Consider the following 12,379-nt stretch of genomic DNA (forward strand, 5'->3'; position numbering starts at 1 on the left):
TTATCATGAACAAATTATTTTACCAAGTTAGTGTTCCTTAAAAATACGAAGATACATGCACTAACAACAAGATGAGTGCAGCTTTAACTCCATTCTTCAGGATAACAATTCCAATTCCAATCCCGCTCCCAACAGCATTCGAAGAGTCGTGTCTTCGACAACCCCATCGGGCAGACACGAGGTGTCCTCGGACCCGTTGCAGGAAGTTACAGTGTAACAACGGTGCGACGGTGCTCTTCCACTCCTGGAGGTGGAATTTCGGGGGTGGGTGAACGTATTCGGGTGCACGCGCGTTCCAGTTTCCGGCCGAGCGAAAAAACCGAGCGTCCCTGGGACTCTGTGCTCGTCCGGCTGACCATTCACCTCTCTCCGGCAGCGATTTGCATACGCGACATTTCTCCGTCGGAACAACCCGGGCCGAGCTTCCACGAACGGGTGGAGAAGGGTTAAACTTTGCACAGTTAGTCAGCGTGCGCGAGAACCGTCCGCGTTCGGAGGTTGATGACATCTTTTCTCTTCTCCTTCGGTTGCCAGCTCTCTGTTTCTCGTTCTAGATCAGCCGAACGAGACACGATTTGAGGATGTCATGCGAGCTATTCCGTCGCAGGGATTGCCCCGAGGAGCATTGCAGTGGCCCCGGAAGGGCGAAGTTGAACAGTGCCACGCCTACTAATAACATTTTTCACTAAAAATGCTTGTGTGTATTGAAAAATGTTTGTTTGTTCACTTTAGGGGTTTTATCGACTTATGGAAGTTTTATGTTAAATAAAAATTATCTCTATTAATTGCAGTAGTAGAAGTTGTAATTAGTTTATATTTTATTTAGATTTTAGCAGTGACGTATCATTTTAAAATTTTTAATAGCTTAATTGCAATCAATTTTTAATAGCTTAACTGCAGTCAATTTTTAATAGCTTAATTGCAATCAATTTTATTCCTTCAATTAGAGCGGTTAATCAAATTGTGAAATATACTTACGAACGGAAATTTGAAACATGAAACGCAAGTGCGTATTCTTGCGTGTAGTAAAACTTCTTAATATAGAGTACAAATATGTATTGTGTCGATAAAGGTATTAATGTTATTCCTTTTTAATTTCTCAACTTTCTATTTTTCTTTTAACTTCTTTTACTTCTTTTTATCTTTTTTGATCTTCTGTATCAACCGTGCGCGCAAAAGAAAACGATATTAATAAAACAATATGTACATTTAATTCAGTAAAACATATTTGTTGGAACGTCAAAATTCACACGTTAACATTCATGTAGGTGTCTTTAAAGACATATTGGCAACAAATTTGCGAGAATGGATATACAGAAAATACAGTCAGAGCGATGGAAGGCGCCAAGTATCGTTGCAGGGTTAGGAGACGTTCTTCAGCATCTGCAGCAGCTAAAAATGGCAGCGGGACCGATTGGCAGAGTCTTTGGTTCGCAGAGCTGCGAAGAGCTGCGACGAGATTATTATGGCTACGGGTCGGGAACAAGTCCGCTCCCTTTTCCGGCTAATTGCCTGCGTGTTTCCACAATTAGGCCGAATTTCGCGCGGTGGTCCTGCTTTATTTTCGACGAGATACTGTCGCGCCGCAGAGTCCGAGGATCCGAGGGGACGGGACGCGCGGATGAAACAGGGCTGGCCCGTTAAATTTAACTCGTTGCTGGTCGGGCTTTTCTTCTGGAGGCCGACTCGGCCGTGTTAATTGTTGACGGAAAGTTTAACGTCGCGCGCGGCCGCGATTATTTGACTTACGAGATGAAACGTCGACCGCCGCGACGAATCGACGCGGTGCCGCCTCGCTTTCCGAAGCTACTTCCTAGACTCTTCGCTGATCTATTTTCGAGAGCAGGCCGCTGTCTTGGCTTATGGAGCGATCTGTTTTGCCTACGGGACGAATCGTCCCGCGGGCAACGTCTTTTCTTACGACTTTCAGGCTTCCGAATTGTCTAGTGTGCTACCTACGAGATCTAAGACCACTATGACGTCTTTCATTTTTTCTTCGATCTTCATTCGATTTTCTGTAATTTTTGTCGCATTTCTTTGGTGAATAGTTAGAACAGTTAGAAATACATTTATAATAGACTTCTAATAGAAATGTTATATTTCAATAGAGTTTTAATAGAAATCTGAACTGTAATCAATTTTAAAATGGGGTTGAAATTGATTGTCGCAGGCTTTTATATAAAATCTTACTATAATCTATATCTTACGGTTATATACCGTCTTCTTTAATAGAAAAAATGCTAGTCTGATATTATCCTTATGCATGCGTATTTTCATTAAAATAACTAAACGTAAATCATTTACAGTGAAGAGCGAAATTGAAACAATAATGCGTTTTTGTAGAAAGCAATCATTTATTTATATATTTTAATAGAGAACAAGAGGAAATTGTTACATATGTTAATCATGACTTACTTTACCATAAGAAACGTATAACAGCTTTGTAACATTCTGTTTAATTTAGCAGTCACGTGCGTTTTGTTGTGACTCAGTGAGGCACCACCCAGAAAATACTAGAAAATTAGATTATTTCTAATGCTTTGTCTACAAGTCTTTTGCACTAAAAATGGCTACGCTCGGTCTGAGCATACTCTCCACTAAAGTTGTACATGCTTCTAGAGGAATTGCATGCCATTGCTCTTCAATTCTTTTCTATAATTCATCCAGATTTTTTAGAGGGGAATTATATTCGTCCTGTAATTGTTTTTTGAGTATTATCCATAGATTTTTAACTGACCAGTACAAAATCTGAAATGGTTGCAATCTCAACCATTCTTACACGCTTTTCGCTTCTTGTTTGAGATGTTCACTGCAATGAAACACGATATTTCTCTCACTGATTGGCATATTTCCTATTGTTTCATGTAATTTTATATCTAAAATTTCTTTATACATATTCTGCTTTACTTGTCCTTGATATACGTGAATGATTCAATACCAAATATCAATAAATCGTTGTAAAATAAGAGAACAGTATAGTTGGTGTAGTGGGTACAGCGTAGTCGCGTGGTTTTGATATGTGACAGAATAGCTGGAGGTCCTTCTTTTTTTTGGCTGTTTATGATTGTTTCCCAAAAAGGCGTGGCCTTTTGCATCTTGCGGCTGATGACTTTCTGTAACCCTGTGCCCATTTTTTGGCGGGGGAGACAGGTATCCCTCTGGTCTGCTTGGCCGGGTAGCGGCACACGTCCGGCGACATTCATCGGCTAGTTCTGCAGTACACATGAAAGTAATAAAAAAATAAATGAAGGAATAAGGTAATTTATGTTCTGGCAAACGTCAAGGAATATTTCTTTCGTCAAAACCTTGGCATCTGCAAGCGTACGGCTCGAATTGTTATTTCGGTCGTCGAACATGTACCGCTACAGCCTCAAAAATAATAACAAATTAAATGACTTAAAAAAAAAAAATTAGCACAGTTTTGTAGAGCAAAGACAGCTCTATCGAATATATGTATATGATGCACTTTGTCAAACAGCAAAAAATCGCTGTAAAATAGGAGAAAATGAAAAAACGCTACGAACTTATTCTCCAACCCAATAATTCACTATCATCTACAACAGTACTTGATTTGGTTCAATTTCGCTTCTCACATATACTGTTCGTACATATTAATTTAAATTCTAACCTATCGGTTTTATCTGACGTCTATTAAATGTTGCATTAACCTTTACAGGACCAGAAGGCTGCTAAAAGCAAATATTGATATGTATCTGTTTATTTTAATTTGTTTAGAATTCATTTAGTTTATATAAAAATGATTAGACAGTTATCTTTTTCTAAAAATGACCATTTATATAATTGCGTTCGGCATACGTTCTATATTGACATTTTGTGTAAAAACTGCAGATAAGGTTATAATTCGATATGACAATCATCAATTATAAAATGGGGAAAAATGTTTCCTTCAGTCGTGAAAGAGTTAACCTGATATTATTCCTACGTACGAATAGTTTCATCGAAATAAAGAAAACAAATATCTTCCACACGAACCTACCGTTCGTGTATACTACTTTAGAAGTTCGTCGGGCGATTTTATTTGACGTACGTCGAATGCTAAATAAATTGTGCACATGTTTGGACGACAGCGCATAAATAGTCTCGGTGGAGGTGATACTTAAGGAGGAATTCATCGATGCTAAAATTCCTCGAGCAAAAGGATCGTTTTGGGGGAAGTGTTTGGTCCTCGATAATTGACGTGAGTTAACACACACGGAGCGAATGAGACCCCGAGGTGCGTAACCTCGAGCCACAGTGAAGCTCGAAGATCCGCTGGAATAATTCACAGCTGCGGACGGTGCAACGCCGCTATAAATTACAATGTACCTCGAATAGATTTCTCGTGTTCCGAAACTTTTCGGACCGGGACTTCGGTGTCCTCTCGAACTGCTCCTTGCGGCGGCCATCTTTCGATTGTTCGCGTTCGATCACCTGGGATAAGCCACTCGACTCTCCTATTTTTCATTGCACAATAATACTGGTACTATTCTTCACAACGCTGAGCATTTGCTTTTTTATCGAAACAGCGTAGACATCGTCTACCGCATAATTTGCTATGAAGAAAATTTAATTTAACAAAGTGATGCTTTATTGAATTTTTCTTCAAAGTGCGAGGGACATTTTTGTCATTTTTTATGTCTATTCATCGTTTATGTGTTGTAGAATTTAGATAAAGTACTATACTGCGTTTGCTAAATTTTCTTGATACATTTTTTTATCAATTATATCGCTTTATCAAAAACGTTGGAGAAAATATATATATAAAATAATATGTCTTTTATTAAATGTTTCCCCAAGTGCAATTTCGGAAACAATCAAAATATAATAAAAATAAAGGCATTCAGCCAGTAATGCATTAGGACCTTAACTTCCATATTTCTTTTTAGTGAAACGTTTTCCTAAATCCGTAACTGATTAAATAAAAATAAATTTATTTTAGCCGCAGTATATTTCTCGTCGGCAGCTTTCGCGCCAATCGGAAAAGCCACTTTGCAGTTCAAAAATGCATTCGTGCGAAAGAATGAGCGACCGCGCGCGCTTTCGTTGAACATTTTCCGCGAACTAGCGGTTACTATCTACCGTAGCAACACGATTACAGTAATAATATCGACGAGAGACTTCGCGGGCGCATGGTCGAGCAACAATGTTCTACCGATTGTCCGCTTTCCGTTCATTTGCTTCTTCGGGTTCTCCCTTTTCCACGTTCCGTGTACTGGCGCGCGCTCTCTCTCTCTCTCTCTCTCTCTCTCTTTCTCTTTCGTCCGGCCGTAGGAAATGCGATTCGCATTCGACGTATCCCGCGCAAAAGTCCAGATAATCGTTCTCGATGACACGCATCGCCGGCCACCGATGATCGGGAACCGCTTTCGCGTTTCCTGTGTGTCTCTATTCAGCCGCTCGATCACGCTCATTCCGGCCAGGTGTGGTGCGTTTATGAGGCATTGTTGCTTTCCTAGGTGAATGTCACATCTGTCCGACAGTGAACTCATAGCCGTGGCCGCAAGAAATACCGTGTCACGCGTTACCGTCGCTCCTCGATCGATTGTCTTCCGATTACTATCGATATTGTATTCAGCCAAATTCAATTAATATTTATTTGTGTTGCGTTTCATTATATTTGCGGGAACTGCGATGATCGACGTTGCGACGATGTTGTTGACTGATTTCTTGGCAACGTTTCAACACCTTATACTCACTTTACAAGATAGGTAACAGATGATAGAAATTTGCATGCTTTCGTAGAAATTATTCAACTTTCCAGAAACAATTCACGGACAATTTCTAATTTTTTATCATTTGTAAATGATAGCATGGTGTACGTGTTCGTTTAGTTTCAGTTTATTCGAAACATTGATAAGAGAAACGTAGAATAGTGAAAGTATTGGAAGAAATTAAGAACACATTTTTATCTCGGCTTGGTATCATAAAATTATTGAACAAAAATTTATTTTGCGTGAAGTTCCACTGTTTAATTATGATACCACTTAAATGACCGCATATTATTTTCCGTAGGGCTTACTCTAAGATCGGCGATTTACTTGTTTGGAAGAGAAGAGTAAGTACATATAGGAAATAAAAAATTCCATATATTTGTCAACCTTGTAACTAGTATATCATAAAGGTAATATTTTAATTAAATTTATTAATTCCATACTTTTTAGGTGTGCGCACGCAAATCCTGAAATCGAATGAAGCTCCAAATTTTTTAAGGCACAACAACCGAATAGAATATTTTTATTCTTATATGTATTTATATTATAATTTGTACTCTACAAATTACACGGCTGTCAAGCTTGAGCTCGATGGGATTAAAGTTTTCTTAAAAATTGTAGCTTTATTTGCGCAGCTCCTCTTATTTTCAGCAGCTTCCACCATCGATTCTATCAATGAATGTACCTCCTGGATTCGTTTGCCTTACACAGACATAACAAAAATGTTTTCTGTTACTTGTAGTCTACAGCATGAAGTAGACGCGATAAATCTTATCTCAAATAAATTATTTATTGAAATGTCACAATACATTTGAGAAAGCTCTTCTGTTCTAGACGATCGAAGGTCTCGAGATTGGAGAATTTTGCAAGAAATAAAATTGTACCTGCAATGATTGGTTTTCCGAGCTTCACGGATTAACAACAGACGATCGTGTCTGAGAATAATCGCCGTTGTTTGCGATTACGAATTCGAGAGGTGGGTGTGGGCGGCTCGAGGCGACGATGTCTCGCTGAAAAATCCACGAGGAGAGCAAATTTGCCGGTTGTAATATTTCAGGAGGACGGATGGTCTGAAGTCGAAGATAAGCGGAAGTAAAACAGCGGCAAGTGAACTGCTCGTTTTACAATCTTCCGGAGTGTTCTCCTCCTCGGCGGCGGGCCGCTTCGTTCTTCTTTCCCGTCCTTCTCCCTAGGTTCCTGCTCCAGGAGCGGAGGCTTTTTCAATGTAAAATGCGACGTTTCTCGGGCAAAGCCATTTAACGTCGCAACGAATTCACGCGGCGACATTTCGCGGCCCGGTTGAATCGCCATTCACGAATTATTCCCGCGAGCTTTTTCGCGCGCGGGCGCCAACAGGGACCGCGAGCAATCCTGGAAACACTGAATGGTGTCTTATTCAAAACAGTAATTGCGCGGAAGACGGTTCTAAAGGAGACCAATCCCGGCTTCTATCTTCGAGAATTTTATCATTTACCGTAATGCAACCGAGATCCAGGTAAGTTGATACTGGGGGACCAGTTAGCGCTGGGGCGACGTCGCCTTTTTTACAACAGGTATGCAGTCGAACCGGGACGAAATGGAAGAAGGTGTTGCCTCACGGTAGCAGCAACACGGCCCCGTAACTCGATATGTTTTCATTTAATCGAATTAACATTTTCCTGGACGCACCGGCTCGCGTTTCGTCGAAATTTCGAATCGCTTCTTACGGGGGCCTTGAAAACTTTCGCCACGGTCTTTTAATTAACTTCGGGTTTGACGTGGAGCATTCCTAATAATGCACAATTTGTGGGAATGAAGTCTTATTCCAATCTGAACACTCGCTTTTCAGTTATTTGACGTTTTACAACAGAACACGCAATATTGAATTGTCACCCATTTTCGATGGGGGCCTTGAAAACTTTTGCTACGATATTCTAATTAACTTCGGATTTGGTGTGTGTGAATTCTTAATGATGTATAGTTGTTGGAAATGAAATATTTTCTCGATACGATTTCGCAACTTTTAGTTGCAGAGAGAGAGAGAGAAAGTTCACGTATCTACTGGGAACACGCAACCGTCGAAGCGCGCAATAAAGACGCAATAATTGGTATAATTGCGAGCAGAGGGAGGCAAGAGACAAGGCAGTCGATTCGAGGAGACTCACAATCAGTCTCGCCGGCATCGCCTGGCTCGCCTTTGGGGGCTGTCGCTTTGCATTTCAGATTCGCCGCGGAAAAATGAAGCGTTGCTTCGTGCGGGACGTGCCGGGAACTTTCGAAAAATTACCGGCAACTTTGATCCTGGATCCTTGCCCCTTATCTGGAAACTTTCCGAATGACCTGTATAAGAGGATCCCGTGGCCGGGCTGAAGCGAGAGAGGGTGGAACGGAGGGGGATGATTTAAACAGCCCGGGTCTCTCTTTTCGGAGAGATTCGGAAGGAGAGGAAGATGTTCCAGGGCGTGGAGACCGATTTAAAGAGCGGGCCGAGGACACGAGGGCAGAGGCGCTCCAAAGAGGAGAAGGAACTTCGGGGAAAAGAGAATCTCGGCGCCAAACGAAGATAAGTTCTCCGGTTGTTGATCAAATTTCAACGGAAACATCTCGATCATTATTCTTCCTCTTGTACGATTCGTCGAGCGCCCACTTACGAACGGGAATCACTTTGAGAGTAGAAGGAACAAGAAGAAGGCCAGAGGGGGGAGATTGAGGTAAGGGGATCCAGGATAACTCAAACGAAAAAAACTCGGTCGTTTAAAGCCGAAGAAAATCCAAGATGGGAGGAGCCCGCGGTAAATAGAAAACCAAAGGTAGACCCGCATGGTCTACCGCCGGGCGCTACGAAAAATGTAGAAATTCGAAGAGAAATCGGTGGCTTGCAAGAAACCTGCCCGGATAACGTGGGTGGGACCTGGGTCTTGGGAAAGTTAGTACAGTAGGCATTTGATAAGTGGCTGTGGGATCTTCGTGAAACGCCTTCATTCTTTACCAAAATCTTACCGATGGTAGTCCTGTGGCAAATAATAACCTTTAGTTCCTGGCAGATTGATAAAGAATCTTTAGAATTCATCTGAATCAAGTTTAAATTTGTATTTGAGTTAGCGAAAGTATTACAGAGAAATTGGACCCAAATATAGGTCGAAATGTTTTATATTATGTATCGCATCTTAATTTTTGTATGAAGAGTTTTAATACTCTTGGTATAGCAGTAAAGATAGGAGAAAAATGAGAAAATTATTACGAGATTATATTGACGCTTCAGTTAATTTTGTATTATACATATACTCTTACTTTTATTTAAGAGATTGTCATAAAAATAGTATTATATATTGTTAATAAAGTAATGTTCAGCAAATTAAGTAAAAATCTGAAACTGGAAATGTGATTTGATTTGTTCTAGTACCTCCAGTTATTCTACTATTAAATTTTGATGCACGGTATTGATATATCCTTGTGCAATGTTAAAAATAAAAATATGTAACATCGCAAGAACATTTAAATAGAAATATACTGCTCGGTGCTAGAAACAAAAATTTGTATCCTCACAAAAATTTTTAAATAAAAATACACTCTCCAGCGTTAGAAATAAGAATTGGTAACCTCGCACGAACTTTTAAATAAGAGTATCTGTAATAATGTCTAGGATTAGACCTGTTCAAGTAACTTTCACCCTGTTGCATCCGTTAAAATCGTTTCAAAGTTGAAATTCCGCCGGCAAGGTACCTATACATCTCGTGATGTAGCTGCTTATCGAATGCTCGCCAGAGAACTGCAGCAAAGCAGTAAAGCTTCCTTTTCGACGGCCGAATCCTCGGGGGAGGACGCAGAGGTCATCGGGACGATAGTCGCGATCCGTCGATCCAAGATCCCATCAATCCGCGTTCGTCGACAGTCGCGTTGGCAGGATTCCCTTCGCGGTACGCAGGATCTGGCGCCGATCTCGGAGTTATGGGACGGTCTCCCCGGTGGGGTCGCCTGAAAAATGTTGCCCGTTCCGACCATAAATTAGGAAAGAAGCTTCCGTGTCCGATCTCGCGCCCCGCGGACTCGAAAATCGTTAACTCCGGACCTCTCGTCAATGACGATCACGATACACTATCACGGTTAATCACGGATGCTGCAAATCCTTGCGCATCCATGAGTGTTTTTATGTTGTATTGATTTCAAAATTTTGATAATAACGTATCGTTTCTCTTAATATTTTCTGTAAAGATTTGCAGTGTACACTTTTCTATGGTTTATTTATAGTTGCTTTCTTATCTCCTCGTACTAAGGTATTCAGAGTCTATTCAGGTATCACATAGTTGTTACTCAAAAACTAGTAGTACCATAGGGACCCAAAAATGTGAGAATACAATTTGTACGTTGCAGAACAACGTTCCCTTTATTAGAACTCGATACTTCACTTCCAAGTGTATTGAATTAATTATTAATTTCGTTCTTCTCACGACGATGTCACTTTTTCGAAAAGGAAAATGTGGGACATTTTCACCTCGTGTGACAACAGATCATGCTTGCCTAACAGTTGCGTTTAATACGTCAGTCGACAACTTTAGTTTTCTCCTGTTGCGCGATTTGTTACTATTCGTTCTCCGCGAGTAATAAAATCATCAATCTTTCAAAGGATATCGAACATCTCCGACATGGTATACTACACGACAATAGTAAATATAGAAACTTCATAATTCCTAAAAAATTGTTAGAGACATTTATTTGTAACTTGCCATTCATATTTTATTAATCAAACAGGTGACACGCTATTTAAATTATAGAATATAATATATACAGTGATCTAATTACAAAATACATAATGTATATCCTGACAGGGTATCACTATGTACTGTATAGTACTATGGTAATAGCATTACTAATCTATTGCCAATTTTTATTTATACATCCAATATGTTATTTACGTCGATGAGGCTCAGGGAGTCAGCCCCAATACTTCTGTTTCCTTTAGGATGAAGAATGCGCCATTTTCTGTTATCATTACTGTAAGATTACGAGAACACGATTTATTGACTGACCATAGGATTTTCAACGGATAGAATTTCCATCAGCTTATCTGCCGAGCAAAATCTAAACTTTAATGCACGTAGGAATTATCTCTGGTCTGCGGAGACGTTAAAGTATACATATAGGTCAGGAGTACTGTGTCAAGTAAAGAGGGCTCCGTAAATCGGTAAGCTGAAAACAGCATACTTTTCGGCACGTCGGATCCGCTACGAGTGACATTAAATTCAGGACAACGATGGCTACGATCGGGGCGGCTGTGAGAGGCCTGGATAGTTGCAGCGACCTCCCGAAAACGTAATAAATGCAGCGGCCAGGGAGCATAATGCTCTGTAATGGGTCGGCCGGGAATAATCGGCAGCCGACTAATTCCATCGAACGATGCCTGGCCGCGTGAAATTTACGATATCGCTGGAAATTGCTGCTGGAACACCCTCTCCCTTTCTCTCTCCCTTTCTCTCGCATTTACTCTTCCTCTCCACCGAGTCCGCTTCTATTTTACTGTGATCGTTCTGTTCTGGGACTCCGGTAAACCCTAATCCGCCGACTATTCCCGAAACTCGTCGTCATCTGAAAATTTCAATGTCAAAGATAACACTTGCAAAATTCAGATTTTACTTTGTTTATTTGATTATTTGTGCAACCCAATTGCGTTCCGGTGTTGCCAGTTTACCTTACAATTTATAATTCACTTTGCAATCAGTATACCAGTTTTTTCGCAGTTACAGTGATCAGAATTCGTTCGAGTGTAATGATTTCTGCGAAGAGAAAGAAAATTTGTATTTATTCTGTACCTTCATTTTTGTACGAATACTTAAATATTAAAAACCAGACTGCGGATCTTCCTGCAAAATTGAAATTTTAAAAGACGATTGTAATGTAACGAATTCCTGCAAAACTAAACTGTTTCTTTCAATAATTTTAATAAATTTAAAATAGCGTGACAAATTAGTTTCTTCTTACGTTTTCACAATTTCATGTTTCAGTCAGTCATTTTTACCAAAAAAATGCATTAAATCCGTAGTCTATTGTCGACAAAGGAACAGAATTTTAATTCCTCTGAAACGAACGGGAACAATATATTCATATTTATCGAGTTATTACTACAGTATTACTACAGACTTGTCAAATTATGGCAAAATAGATTCTTGTTATATTAATACGAGAACCATGGTATACTTTAGTTTTAAAAGTTCATAACACAGTTGATTCACCAGAAACTTTGCTACGCCCGGGAAATTTATAATGTTTCGTGTTAAACGGTTACCGTAGATTTCCTTAACTAAGCAGCAAAGCAAAGCAATTGTTTAACGAAAGGTCCGCAGCAGCTCGACGCAAGTCGGCAAGAATGGAAGTGTCAATTACTTAAACAGCGCGCAGGTTTTCGAAAGGAAAATGAGCGAGAAGAAAAGAGCGTAATTTTACGCGAGCAGCTGTCAGGTATAGCTCGCGAACGAGCTTGCCTTTATGTCGTCGGGATGAAGGAAAAATCTGTTAAACGAGAGTCGTACTCGAAGTTAACGAACATCCTATCGTGGTATAATTATCCTGGAAGTCGTTCGGAAATCGGAGAAGTACACCAGGCACTTTCGAAACGGCAGACTTCTATTGTTCATAAAAGATTTACTATTTTCTCCGTGTGGCGTTTAGCTAATCCTTGGAAAAATCTCGTTCAA

Source organism: Augochlora pura, chromosome 6 (assembly GCF_028453695.1).
Source record: "Augochlora pura isolate Apur16 chromosome 6, APUR_v2.2.1, whole genome shotgun sequence".
Lineage (NCBI taxonomy): Eukaryota > Metazoa > Arthropoda > Insecta > Hymenoptera > Halictidae > Augochlora > Augochlora pura.